The 13290-nt window shown below is 37.7% G+C and overlaps 1 protein-coding gene across 1 annotated transcript in view; it reads left to right on the top strand.

Moving 5' to 3' along the window:
* PAK5 (p21 (RAC1) activated kinase 5) overlaps positions 1-13290 on the top strand; it is a 340402-nt gene that overhangs the window by 128547 nt on the left and 198565 nt on the right. The window contains exon 2 of the mRNA XM_056121629.1: positions 8977-9125. The gene's annotated coding sequence lies outside the window, so the exon portion shown is untranslated. The remainder of the gene's footprint in view (positions 1-8976; positions 9126-13290) is intronic.

The raw sequence follows: 13290 nt of genomic DNA, 5'->3' as shown, positions 1-13290 counted from the left end.
CATGTTCAGTCCATAGTCTACTTTCGACATGCATCTCCCCTCCTGGGAGGATGCTCCAAACATCCTTTATTTGGTGCTCCATTCTCTATCTGAGCTGCCCTTTCCTCTAGGATACCCGGCTGGCCTCTAAGTTATGGAGTAATCCTCCTGGTGCTGATCTCAGCTATTCTTGGGTATTAATCTCAAAAAAGTGGTATTAATCTCAAAAAAGTGGTATTTTATACTATTGAATTTAATATTGAAGCTTTGTTATCTAATCACTTTCTTTTTTTTTTCCTTTATTTTATTTTATTTTTTTAAAGTTGTAGATTTACAATTTTTTGTGCTTTGGTTTCAATTATAATCCTCCTGGTGCTGATCTCAGCTATTCTTGGGTATTAATCTCATACTTTGTTACTTTATATCCCCCAGATGAATGCAATCTTTCTATGTCTATCCCTCTCTTTCTGACTCATTTCGCTTAGCATGATACTTTCCATATTGTACCACTTGTATGTAAAGTTCATGACTTCATCTTTTCTAAGAGCTACATAGTACTCCATTGTGTAGATGTACCAAAGTTTCTTTAACCAGTCATCTGTTCTTGGGCATTCAGGTTTCTTCCAGTTTCTGGCTATTGTAAAGAGTGCTGCAATGAACAAACAAGTGCAGATGTCACTTCGACTATACATTTTTGCCTCTCTGGGATATATTCCCAGGAGTGGTATTGCTGGGTCAAATGGGAGCTCAATTTCTAATTTTTTGAGAATCGTCCATACTGTTTTCCAGAAGGGCTGAACCAGTGGACATTCCCACCAACAGTGAAGGAGTGCCCCTTTCTCACCACATCCATGCCAGTATCGGTTGCTTTTGTTCTTTTGAATGTGGGCCAGTCTCTGAGGTGTGAGATGGTATCTCATTGTAGTTTTGATCTGCATCTCCCTGATGATTAATGATGTAGAGCATTTTCTCATGTGCTTTTTTGCCATTCGGATTTCTTCTTTGAGAAAGTTTCTGTTCATTTCATTGCCCCATTTTTGGATGGGGTTGGATGTTTTCTTCTTGTGGAGTTTAACCAGTATTTTGTATACCAGGAACCAATTTTTAACGTAGTTTTGCTTATTTGTTGAGATGAAGTTCCTATGACAAAAAATTAACCATTTAAAAATTAGCAACTCTGGCATTTTGTATACTCATTAAGTTGTGTAACAACCACCTGTCCCTAGTTCCAAAATATCTCCATCAATGCAAAATAAGACCTCATATGCCTGATTCCAGTAACATACTTACCTCAGCCTCTCCCAGGTTTGCCTACTCTAGATATTTCATTTACATAGAATCGTTGTATTTTGTTGAATCTTTTACTTAGCCTAATGTTTCTGATGTTCATCTACATCTTAGTATGTAGTACAGTGCTTAATATTCTTTTACAATTGACAAATAATTTCTTGAATGAATATATTGCATTTATCCATTCTTGGATTATTTCTACCTTTTGGCTATTATGAATAGTGCTGTTATGCACAATCCTATTCCAAATTTTAGCACCTAGTTTTATTCCTTTGGAGTTTATATCTAGGAGTAGAACTGCAGGCTTACAAAAATTGCAACATGTTTTAAAATGCATAAAATAAAGTACATAGAGTTGTAAAAAAAGCCTTATAATTTTGTTGGCATAGTTATTAAAACATCAAATAAAATACATTTCTTCTATGACAGTGTTTCTTGAAATCCTACTAATAACAGTTTGGAAACCACAGTGCACAAAATAAAATATGTATACATATATAAGATCTAATTGAAGGTCTCTTAGCTGTCAGTACTCAAAGTAGTAATGAGTGCAAATGATTTTTCAAGGAGTCTTCGGTAATTATAATGGGATGCAGATATTTGTGCTATCTAGACCTCAGCGTCTTGGAGTGTCCCTAAAGAAAAAAATAGAGATGTGTTTTCTTTTTCTTCAGAATTCTACCCATGAAACAATGAATTTTGATCTAAATGTGCCCAAGTACTTGAATTTTAAAAAGCCCAGTAAAAACCTCTAAGAGAGAAGCATGGTTTTAGGAACCCTGGAACCCCTTCTTTGTTTCTATCCACCTTTCACTGAACCATTTCTTCGTGTATTACTTCATAGATTCTGTCTGTCAGAAAATCTCAACTCAACAGAATCAGCTTAGACAGGTACAGATCTAATGAAATGGAGATGAGAGAATCCTCCTGTTCCAGAAACTCAATTATCAGGTTTTTTTTTTTATTTTTTTTTTATTAGTGAAAAACCATGAGGTACAGTTATAGGCTTACAAATTTTGTGCTTGGGTTTCAGTTATACAATGATCAAGTCCCCATCCCTCCACCAGTGCCCGTCATCCATCCCCATGGGTCCCAGCATCCCCCCCCCTCATCCCCCCCCCCCCGTCCCATCCTGCCTCTGTGGCAGGGTATTCCCCCTTGTTCTCTCTCTCTTCTTTTGGGTACTGTGTTTTGCAAGAGAGGCTTTGAGTGGCAATCATGTTTGGTCTAGCGACTACTTTTAGCATGCTTCTCCCACCCTGGGAGGGCCCTCACAACACCCTTCATTTGGTACTCTCTTCTCTATCTGAGCTTCCTTTTCACCTAGAGCCTGTGGCTGGCCTTCCATTCATGGAGCAAAATTCCTGGTACTAATCTCAGCCATTCCTGTGTGTCACTCTCACTTTTTGTTGCTTTATGTTCCCCAGATGAATGCAATCTTTCTGTGTCTATCCCGCTCTTTCTGACTCATTTCGCTTAACATGATACTTTCCATGTAGTACCACTTGTATGTAAATTTCATAACTTCATCTTTTCTAACAGCTACATAGTACTCCATTGTGTAAATGTACCAAAGTTTCTTTAACCAGTCATCTGTTCTTGGGCACTCAGGTTTTTTCCAGATTCTGGCTATTGTAAAGAGTGCTGCAATGAACAAACAATTGCAGATGTCACTTTGACTATACCTTTTTGCCTCTCTGGGATATATTCCCAGGAGTGCTATAGCTGGGTCAATTATCAGGTTTTAAGCTGTTATCTTTTGCTGTTTTCATCTCAAATTAAATTTAAGCCAATTCCATGTAACTCAAACACTTAGGAATTAAAATAACTTTTCTAAGTCTGCTGCTCCACAAGGCTTCAGAGTATCTAAAGTTCTTACACAGAAGTCATCTCATTTAATTGGCTGAAATTTGTTTGAGTGTGGCATTATCACCTCCTCTGCCATCATACCTTAAACTCACGACAAATAAGCCAGATACAGAATAAGTAAGTCAATGAGATTCAAAATATGCACTAAGGAGGTAGAAGCTGGATGTTTAATAAACAAACATTAAGTGAATTTTGTCCTAAAGAGAAAACACATAGTTTCAAATTTGTTTTCTTTTTCAAAATGAAGAGCAGTTGCCCCTGAAATAAGAAGCCAGCTCTTTATAAACTATTTTTCCAGAGGAAATGAGCATCAACACGAAACTATTACATATAGTTCACAGTCCTGAAAAGAATTTATTCATTGACTCATGGGAAATGTTTAATAGATTGAGGCTAGACATTCAAGCAGAGTATTTTTCTACAGAAGGAGTGAAATTGTTTTTTGAAAATTAGTTTTAAAATTATATCTGAACAGAAAACCAAATAGCCCTCAACTCACATTTGGGGAAATTCAAATACAGTGAATGGTTATGTTGGTTTCTGAAGTTTTCCGAAGTGAATTCAGGAATATCAACAGTGTATAATTAACTCCTGCAAAAATGCAATCCCATATGTCATAGTCGGCACATTTTAGATGAAAGAAACTCTGTTTTTTAAGATTAGATTTTATACTGCAAACTTATTTTTATGTTTTTATTGTGTTTTACATATTTCGTGTTTTTTTTTAATCATGGAAAATGCTTCCTACTAAAGTGTCGAAGAAAGAGGATGAAAGGCTAAGCTCTGAATATAAGTATTTTATTACATCTGGAGAGATAAGGATCACAGAGAGGAAGATGAGTAGCAGCAAATAAATGTGATTTCAACCCCTACAGGAGACATATTTTAAGCTGTCTTTGTCTTTCTGTTTTTTTCTTGACTTTGACAGTCAGATTTAGTAATGAAACTCTTGTGTGTGTTCAAGTATAAAGTTATCTATATTATAATTATACTCAACTACTATAAAATTAATAAATATATTTTCAAGAAAAATTATTAATTTAGACATTATCAGTTTTAAAATAAATTAAAAAATAAATTGTAATAGATTTTTCTATACAACCCCTTTTTGTCCTTTTACCCTAGTTCCTGAAAATTGTCGAGGAACTTGACCTAATAGGTTTGTCATCTTTCATGTGATTCATTTGTATTAGTAAGCTAAGGTCACAATCTATTTTCTTTCAGAGAAAAAAGAGGTCTTTTTTTAAATAAAAATATTGACTATATATCAAGCCTATCCTTCACAAATTCATATCTCTGGGAAGATGGGAACGTGGATAAATGGGTAAATAATGTAATAAACTTTTTAAGATTCCAGAATTGATGAGGTACAATCCATCTTGTGTCTTATCGATCTCTTACTAAGCCTTCTTACTTACAAAGATAAGTGTTTCCACTTTGAATATGAAGAGAGTAGAAAAGTATGGAGGGAATAAAATTGTTTGCACTGAAGGAGTTTATAGTAGGTCTTTGTTCCATTTTACATGAAATAGAATTTTAAGTATAAAATTACTTGCATTTAAGCAGTCTTATTTTTTTGCATCAAGGTATTACTTTTGTAAAATATACTGAATTGTGTTTCTCAGTGTTACTCAATTCATTATGAATAAGGGTACAGCTAGATTGTATTTTCTGACAATGTAACTTTTGATAGTCTGGAATATTCAAAAAGAATATTACAAGAGTTTAAAAGAGATTGATATACTATATTGTGGCTATTTTAAACTAAAATTAGCTTTCATAATCTTTGATTTCTTGTTTTCTGTGTAAAATACTGCTACTGCCTTTTAGCAAGTCCTACATGTCTTAAGCAGTGGTAGTTTAAAACATAAGGCTCACTGGGATTCCATCTGGAGTGGCTGCACTCCAGGTGGGGAGGCTGCACCTGCTCCATCTGCGGTGTCCCAGTGATATTGACTTGGTATGGGGCCCGGAGAGATCTCCAGCGCTGTGGTGTCATATGGGACTTGCTGCTGTGTCTCTGGACCAGAGCTGTTGGTGTGCTAAGATGGTGCCCAGAGGCTAATTGTGGAGATGACAGCCAGTCTTCTGGGCAAGAGGGGACCCGAGGAGGGACTGCCCAGGTCCTCTGCCACCATGTGGCCTGGAGATGTAGTCCTGGAACCCGCATACCTGAGCCTTGCTTGTGGAAGCTCTTGGTCATCAGGATTCCATCTGGAGTAGGAGGAGAGACTGCACCTGCTCCATCTGGGCTGTTGGTATGCTAAGATTCACATTAAAAAATTTTCAGCAGATTATATCTTAGTGAGGTCCATCCTGAGATGGTGGAGTCAGACTTGGGGTATGGCGGCAATTTTGTATTGTGGAAGCAAGCGGCAGCTGGGGATCTGCTTGGGTGGGCACAGGCCAACCCTTCCCCTCCAATTTACTCTGGACTATTCAGAGTCTGAGCTTAACTGCGGCTTCTGATCTCTTGAGATTTATTTAGGGGTCTCTAAGGCAAGGCCAATAGTATAGCTTGCAGGATGGTGCTGGAGTTGGTTCATGGGGGTGACTGCCGGTTCTTCCATGTGTATTAAGAAGTGGGGGACTTAGCCCATCCCAACTCTGAGTGAGCTTGTATAGCTGAGCCAGAGGTGGTTTGTGGGTGTGACTCCCACATACCTAACTTTTGGCTGTTTAATTTTTTGGTAAACTTGTTCCCAAGTTGTTGAGGTCTGGCCAAAGGCACAGCGGCAATTTTGTGGTATCAGGAAGCCTGAGGACAACAGCAGGCTACTGATGCACTCACCCCTATCAAGCACTTCCACAAGCAAAGCCCATGTATGCAGGTTCCAGGACTACATCTCCAGGCCACATGGTGGTAGAGAACCCAGGCTGTCCCTCCCTGGGTCTCTGCCTACCCATAAGTCTGGCTGTCATCTCCACAATTAGTCTCCAGGCACCATATTAGCACACCAACAGCCCTGGCCCAGAGACACAGCAGCAAGTCCAGGAATATACTACAGAGTTAGAGATCTCTCCAGGCCCCATATCGAGCAAATATCACCAGGGCACCCCAGATGGGGCAGGTGCAGTCTCCCCACCTACTCCAGATGGAATCCCAGTGACCAAGAGCTTTCAAAGCAAGGCCCGGGTATGTTGTTTCAGGACTAAATATCCAAGTTTCACGGTGGCAGGGGATCTGGGCTGTCCTCCCCAGGTCGCCACCTGCCTAGAAAACTGTCTGTCATGCCCATAATTTGCCTCTGTATGCCATCTTAGAGCAGCAACAGCCCTGGCCCAGAGGCTCCCAATTAAATACCAAAATGGATTAGTGCCATACAGAGATGTCTCTGGAACCCAAGCATTTACAGTCTAGAAATTTACATTTATAATCACACCCGAATGAGCTCTCATGATATTCAAAATGAGCTATGGAAAATATATTATCTAGTGTCTGCCCCTGGCAGGTAGGTTTGAATAAAAGTAAAGTAAAGGCCCTCCCGTTGATCATCGATTTGCTCGAGCGGGCCCAGTAACGTCTCCATTGGAGACTTTGTTGTTACTGTGTCTGGCATATCGAATGCTCTCAGTAGTGGGAAACTTAGAGCAAAATAAATGCTCCAAATTAGAGAGAGAGTATTGGGGAAATTGTCTGCCATAGAGGCATGGTGAGGACTGCAATGTGTATGTATGTGTGTGTGTGCGGCGGTGGAGGGGGGGGGGATGATACTTGGGACATTGGTGGTGGAAAATGTGCACTGGTGGAGGGATGGGTGTTTCATCATTGGATGCCTGAATCTAAAACATGAAAACTTTGTAAGTCTATCTCATGGTGATACAATAAAATAAAAAAGTAATGTGGAAAAAAAAACCAAAAGGCTCGCTTTTGAGATAATTTAAGTAGCAAATTACTTCCCATGAGCTAAAAATAAAGTAAGGTTAAATTAACCTGTTTAAAATATTAAGAAGTAAAGTTAATTGGAAAGTCTTTAAAACAACTATTAACCATAAATTTATATTCTGAAAGCAGCTTTAAACATCTTTCAACTACACTGTATTTAATGTATAAGACTCCATTGTTTGTCATAAATTTCTAGCACCTTACAGAAAATGAAAGTCCTCTAAAGGTGCGTATTGTGTACCTATAGTTAACTGATGCATATAATGAAATACAAGTAGGTATTTCTTATTATTCAAGAAGAAGAAGTGAGGCATCTTCTGGGAGCAATTTGGGTTGTCCCATAATGGATAAAGTGGACTCAACTATAATTATTTTCAGGGAAATTTTCTTGGGACTTGTCTGAAAATTGAATGAGCAATGATTAATATCAGATAAAGGAAAGAGCAATAATTTGTCTTTTATTAGGATAGTGAATAACTGCTTCCATTCATGGATCTTTGTGCAATATATGAAATTTGTATTTAGTCCCTTTCTATCTGATTGATAGTATTCTTTGCTCATTTAAATGGCAGTGCAGTGCCAAACCATAAATAAAGTTAAGAACTTGTAAGACACTGGTGAAGAGATTGCTGTTGGAACTTTGTATGCCTGAAACTTAATAATTAATTACTTTGTAACTCTGTAATTCATGGTGATCAATTTTTTAAAATATCTGAAACAGGAACTTGCAAAACATGAGAAAATTGTACATGCCTGAGACCGCCAAAAGGTAAAGGTAAAGGTAAAGGCCCTCCCGTTGATCGTCGATTTGCTCGAGCGGGCCCAGTAACGTCTCCATTGGAGACTTTGTTGTTACTGTGTCTGGCATATCGTATACTCTCGGTAGCTTGACGGGCTCTCCGAGAGGGGCGGAGGAATCGAACTCAGGTTGGCCATGCTGGCCGCGTGTAAGGCAAACACCCTACCCGCTGTGCTATTAGTCAATCATCCTTATTTATAGATTTTAAATTGAAGAATTTTTCTCATGTTTTGTGCATTTTTATGCTTTTTAAAAATGCCTTCTTGGGGAGGAGGGATATCATTGTTTAAAATGCCCCCAAACCAGAGATCGCTGAAGAACTGTCTAGAGTTCCTAAGTGCAAGAAGGCTGTAGCACTGTAGCACTGTCCTCCCATTGATATCTATTTGCTCGAGTGGGCCCAGTAATGTCTCCATTGTGAGCCTTGTTGTTACTGTGTTTAACACATGAATACGTCATGCGTCATACGCCGTGCGGGCAAGATACTCTTGGTAGCTTGCCGGGCTCTCTGGGAGAAATCGAACCCAGGTCGGCCAGGCCGGCCACATGCAAGGCAAATGCCCTACCGCTGAAGTGCCCAAAAGGACTACAGTGCTGTTGGCTGTGAGTTGAATATTAATTATGTCAACAATATGTATTAAATGAAATATCCTTGAATAGGAATTAATGTAAAACCATATAATAGGTTATGTTTTGGTTGGTTGAAGAAAATTTGGGAGCCTAAGACTAGCAGAAACCTAGTTGTATATTTTCCATACAAGCAGTGATTTAGTGCTCACAGTGTTTGCTGTTGTGGCAAATTTCAGGAGCATAGCTACTGCAGTTCATGAAAAGCAACTGTATTAAACATGTACAGTTACTGATTAGTGGATTGAGCCCATCAATTCAGGGTCTTCCATATACTTCACCATTTAATGAAGAGATGGATTCACAGTGTAATGATTAGAGAAAAGTGAAAGATGAGAGCTAGGTACGAGAGGGAGTCTAATAGAGCCCAAGGCTGCCCAGCTCTGCGTGCCTGAGATGATGAAAACAGTGAAGAAAAGATACAAAGCACGTAGGAGAATGTAAAGTAAATGAGGTATATGTTTATTTTTAAACAGAGCATAATGTTGGTGGGATTCTGACTCACATTGTCACCATGTTGTTACAGAAATACACGATGGCAAAATGCTTCCACCCCTTGCCAAAATGAACAGTGAGGAAAAATGAAGAACGCTGAAGAACTTGAACAAAAAGTTGCAGAACAGAAATAGCCACACTCCTCTGGAGTCTCATTCCTATAGAACCATCACATAAAAGGTAGGGGACAAATTTTGCCCTTTTGAACTTTATTTTAATTCATATGTATGGATATAAGGAAATATTGTTATAAAAATATGGAACTATCCTATTTGACAGAGTTCCAATGGATACTGAAGCCATATGCTAATGAAATAAGTCAAAGACAACTAACTTGACCTCACCTACATGCAGGAATTAAGTGGATAAATAATACACCTAAATCATAGCAGAGGAAACAGATTATTGGTAGTCAGGGTTGAAGTGGATAACGGAGACAAAATATGTAAGTTTTCTATTATAAAGTAATTGTAGTCACTGCATCGTGACTATAGCTAATCATTTTGTAAAGTTTTTTGAAAGTGAATCTTAGAACTTATCAGAAAAGGAGGATCTGAAACAATCTATAATGGATATTAATTAGATTTAGTGTGGTGATCATTTCATAACAAAAATAAGAATCATAGTGTTGTACCCTTGAGACTAATACATGGTATGTGTTAGTTGTATCTCAGTTTAAAAATAAAAAATGCAGTTAAACAAATCTTTTGATTTAGTCAACAAATATTCATTCAGTGTCTTCTGGGAAGTACGGAGTAACACAAAAATGCAAGGGTTTGACCTTGAAGGAAATGATAGATAAATACAGAATGAAATTTGTAGACTTTAGTTATGGTCATGTATATGGGTCAAAAGCTAATGAGATAAAGAATGATTGGGAGGCTACTTTAGTTTGATTCTCCTAGAAAACCACTCAGAATTGGGCACAGTGAATTAAACCATGAAGAAGAGTGAGCCAAGTAACAGCTTAAAGATTCAACTTTCAATGGACCGTGAACCAGGTCGTGGGTATGTTCAACAACTCAGAAAGTAAACATATTTCTTTGAGAAGGGATTTGGAGAAACAAGGTGGAAGAGATAAAATTGGAAAGTATTTCATCCTTGGGAAAAGATCTTGCTTTTACGATACCAGATCAAAAGCCAATAGCAAATTATTAGCAGAGAAGTGAGTTTATTATATTCTTAGAGGAATGATTTTAATGGTAAGACTAGAGGCTCAGTAGTAGTGAAAAAATAGGATGATGCCACCCAAGTAAGGGATAAATGGTCAGTTGGTTTAGGGAGAGATGAATTTAAATTTACTTTGGATCTGCTTCAGCTAGATTATCATAGATGAATGCCAATTATTGTTAAGAATCCCCAAATATAATTATAATTTTCATGTGAACAGCATGTTGATCACTTCTGTTTTAATAATAGAAAATGAACATTTATTTCACCATTTCAAATTACAGCTTATTATGTATATGCCCACAGTTTCTGAAACTAGAGAGGTTGATGTTAAACAGTGAAAAAGAGCATTCTATTGTGAAATATCAAGTTCTAGACAAGTTATCTTTGGAGTGCAGGTAACACCCTGTGTTCAGGGCTTTTTTTGTGACTTTCTGCACAGGAGTCACTCCTAGAAGATTCAAGGGATAATAATTTATGGCAGGAATTTAACCCAGGTCAGCCTCATGTAAGGCAAGCACCCTACCCTCTGTACTATATCTTTGACCCTAGGCAAGTTATCTTGTAAAACTTGATGATGTCACTTTTCCAGATTCTTTTGTGTGACTCTCCTTTCCTGGCACCTGACTTCTGAGAGCATAGATTTTTTTTAAAAAAATTATTTTAATGTAGATAAAAGCCACAATTGCTAATACAATTCTAGAGTTGAAAGTGATTAGATAACAAAGCTTCAATATTAAATTTAATAGTATAAAATACCACTTTTTAAATGTGAAACTTATATATCTCATCATGGGTTTGTTAAGTCCTTGTCTTAGAATTTACTAAACTAGTTGCTACAAATTGAGCCTTCTCTGTTATTGTTTTTATTTAATGAGTTAGCATCTATATTACTTTCCCATTTAATTTAGGTGTGCTCCTACTGGAATATCAGTTTTACATTCATGTGGTCCATAGACTTCAGGATATATGGTATGAGCCAATGAGTTAACATGGCGACAGATATGGGAAGTGGGCATGGCTTCTGGGGTTTCTGGAAGTATAGAGTGTGGGCGGGGAGATGGACAACATTATTATATAAATCATGGAGATGCAGCCTCTGTGGAGAGTATCCTTCAAGACAAGAAAACTGTGAGTTTTTCAGCAATTAGTAGCTTAGGTCAGTCAAGCAGGACTTCAAGACTAACTTTCACACCGGATTCTAGTGGAACAGAGAAAAAGAGAAAAACTGAAATGCTACTCAAGATGGGTATTTTAAGCAGATAACAGCACATGCACTTGAGCAGTGTATAGTAGAGAAACAGATGATTTCTGCAGTGTTCCTTTATTTACGAAAGGCTTCATGTATTAAGGTGTGTTGAACAATGCACAAAGTCCACAGGAGATGAGAATGTAAGGAAAGTAAGTTCAAGATTTCAAGAGGCCAACAGCTTCCCATGGAGCATGGAGCAACATCAAAGTTTATATTATGTTCAAATGAATTCTCATGGTAACTGAGCCAAATTATATTCTACAAACCAAGCAAAATAGAGAATCTTGCTTTCTAATATTCAGAAGTTTCTGAAATGGCTCTAAATTTGGATGTTACAGGTACTCTTTCGTCCTCCATCCCAATCCCCTGTTAAAAACCACCTTTGCGCATCAGAGCACCAGTTATACAGTTTTGATTAACCAAAAAAGTTGTGATGTATGTAACTCTGGCACAGAATACATTACAAAAGAAGAACAAAACATCAGAAAGAATTAAGAGTTCCAGAAATAACTCTGAGGATCCTTTTCTCTGTTACACAGGATGCATCTTTTTTTATGGTAAATCACCAAAATATTGGTGCAATACCTTAACCTCAGTGAGTCAAGATTCCTGACACCAGAGGGGTATTTTATATCTCACAGCTCAGGTAGCTAAATATGGACTCTGTGGACATGTAAGCAGGTGCAAACCCATCATTTCAATTTCAATAAATAGCTTTGACAAACTGGTACAGGCTACCTTTGGGGGAGCCTAAGGCTTTTTGCAATACATTTAAAATCACTAGCTTGTACATTTACCTCTGTCTTGACTAAAGATCAATACCATGGTTCCAGGTGGCCTTCAAGATAAACACAGAACTACCAAAGATCAATTGAAACTAATCCTACCACCATAAATACTTAGAGCATTGAGTCATGATAAAAATATTCAAGAAGGTCTAAAGAAAGATCTGCTCATTTTCTGACTGGTTTTGACTAATTATAACTCTTTGATCACTGTATCACTGTCATCCCACTGACTGTCGAATTACTTGAGCGGGCACCAGTAACGTTTCTATTCCTCCTAACCCTGAGATTTCAGCAGCCTCTTCTTACTCATCTTTTCCCAATGATTGGAGGCTCTTTCAGGGTCAGGCAAATGAGACCTATTGTCTTTACTATATTTGGCATCTTGAATATGCCACAGGGAGTTTTTAGGATCTGCCTGAACTCTTTGATATACTGGGAAATTATTGAAAGTCTATGTTTTCAAATTGGAAACCAGAATTTCTAGAAAATGTAATTAGATTCGGAGGCAGTAATGCAATAGTGAAGGAGAAAGTTTAATGATGCTTTAGTTGATTTCTTTGAAATTGAATGGTTAAAGAAATAGTGGTTGCTTTTCACTTAGGTAATACCAGTAAATTTTGTAGTTATCTGAGTATGTGAGATAGGAAAGAGAAGAAAAGCAGAAATGACTCCTTATTACCTTAATGACCTAGAGGTACATGATCCCACTAGATAATTCTGACATTCTTACCAAATGCAAGGGAGTTGGAATATATAACAACCCTCTAGCACCTGCTTTGGTTGAGGGTTGTTCCTTTAGTGGAATCAGAGAGGATGTTGGTCTGCCAGGCATGTGGACCAAGGGAACTTCAGCAACCAGAAGAATCCATCAGAGTTCAGGAATTTGGAAACTAAGAAAAGAAAAAAACCCCAAAGAATTCTAACGGAGCATAGGTGGGATGGGAATGCTCCATTTTTACTGAAGGAAGTTATAATAATAATGATAATCATGATCATATTAGTAGAGCTATCATTTTTCAAGAAATCCTAAGACATGAATTACCATACTGAACACCTTATATTCATTATATCACTTAAATCTTATAGTTTGAATTTTCACTCTGTTCATTTAGAGGGAGAGGGATACATAGAGATC

Source organism: Sorex fumeus, unplaced genomic scaffold (assembly GCF_029834395.1).
Source record: "Sorex fumeus unplaced genomic scaffold, SorFum_2.1 ptg000044l, whole genome shotgun sequence".
Lineage (NCBI taxonomy): Eukaryota > Metazoa > Chordata > Mammalia > Eulipotyphla > Soricidae > Sorex > Sorex fumeus.
The sequence above is the reverse complement of the archived record's forward strand: the minus strand, read 5'-3'. Positions and strand labels throughout refer to the sequence as shown.